Genomic DNA, 1,923 nt, shown 5'->3' with positions numbered 1-1,923 from the left:
CTTTAGTCCCTCCTATCCACTGATGCTCAAAGCCTTGGATCTTTTTTATTACCCTTTCCTTTTGGTTTTAAGGGCTATTAGCTTTTTACTCTTGCCTTTTGGTTTAAAGAGCTTTTGGCTTTTTCTGCTTGCTTTTTCTTCTCTTTTTTTTTTTGCCATTTTTCTTTTTTTTTTCGCAAGCTCTTCTCTATTCACTGCTTTTTCTTGCTTCAAGAATCATTTTTATGATTTTTCAGATCATCAAATAACATTTATCCTTTTCATCATTCTTTCAAGAGCCAACATATTTAACATTCTTAAACTACAATTTCAAAAGACATATGCACTGTTCAAGCATTCATTCAGAAAACAAAAAGTATTGTCACCACATCAAAATAATTAAACTAGTTTCAAGGATGAATTCAAAACCATGTACATCTTGTTCTTTTGTTTTTAGAACATTTTTTCATTTAAGAGATGTGATGGATTCATATTCATAACTTTAAGGCATAGACACATAGACACTAGTGATCATATAGTAAAGACACAAACATAAATAAAACATAAAGCTCAAAAATCAAAAAATAGTAAAATAAATAGACAAGGAGATTAAGGAATGAGTCCACCTTAGTGAGGATGGCGTCTTCCTCTTCTTGAAGAACCAATGGTGCTTTTGAGCTCCTCTATGTCTCTTCTTGCCTTTGTTGCTCTTCCCTCATAGCTCTCTGATCTTCTCTAATCTCATGGAGGATGATAGAGTGCTCTTGGTGCTCCATCCTTAGTTGTCCCATGTTGGAACTTAATTCCCCTAGGGAGGTGTTGATTTGCTCCCAATAATTCTGTGGAGGAAAGTGCATCCCCTGAGGCATCTCAGGGATTTCATGGTGAGGAATTTCTCATGCTCTTGTTGAGGTCCATGAGTGGACTCTCTTGATGTACAGTCAAATGCTCTACTACTAAGATATGGACCCTTGAGATGAATCTCTCCATCTCTCATGACTCAGAGGTGGAAGCTTTTGCCTTCCCTTTCCTCTTTCTTGAGGTTTCTCTGGCCTTAGGTGTCATAAATGGTTATGGAAAAATAAAAAGCAACGCTTTTACCACACCAAACTTAGAATGTTTGCTCGTCCCTGAGCAAAAGAAGAAAGAAAGAAGGAGAAGAAGAAGAAGAAGAAAAATGGAGGAGAGGGAGAGAGGTGTATGGTTCGGTCAAAGGGGTTTTAGGTGGTTATGATGTGTGAAACGGAAGGAGTGATGGTTCGAATTTGAGTGGGTGGTTGTAGGTAGGTTGTATGATGGTTTTGCAGGAGTAATGGAGGTGATTGGTGGAGGTTATTTGGGGAAGAGAGTTATAAAAAGGTGTGAAGAGGAGAAAAGAAAAGGTGGGGATCCTGTGGGGCCAAGGACTTAACATCTCTGCTCCAATTAGGCGTGTAAAACACCCTTGCTGTGCAATCCTAGCATTTAACGCCAGACTGCTGCCTATTTCTGGCGTTAAACGCCCAAATGTAGCCTGTTTCTGGCATTTAACGCCAGGTAGATGCTTGTTTCTGGCGTTAAACGCCAGACAGATACCTGTTTCTGGCGTTTAAACCCCAAAATGCTCCTCCTCCAAGGTGTGCTATTTTTAATGCTGTTTTTCATTTTGATTTTGATTTTTCAGTAGTTTTTGTGACTCCACATGATCATCAACCTAATAAAACACGAAAATAACAATAAAAATAAAATAGATATAGTTAAATAACATTGGGTTGCCTCCCAACAAGCACTTCTTTAATGTCAATAGCTTGATAGTGAGCTCTCATGGAGCCTCACAGATGTTCAGAGCATTGTTGGAACCTCCCAACACCAAACTTAGAGTTTGAATGTGGGGGTTCAACACCAAACTTAGAGTTTAGTTGTGGCCTCCCAACACCAAACTTAGAGTTTGACTGTGGGGGCTTT

The sequence above is a fragment of the Arachis ipaensis genome, chromosome B04, assembly GCF_000816755.2.
Source record: "Arachis ipaensis cultivar K30076 chromosome B04, Araip1.1, whole genome shotgun sequence".
NCBI lineage: Eukaryota > Viridiplantae > Streptophyta > Magnoliopsida > Fabales > Fabaceae > Arachis > Arachis ipaensis.
This window is presented reverse-complemented; position numbering follows the sequence as displayed.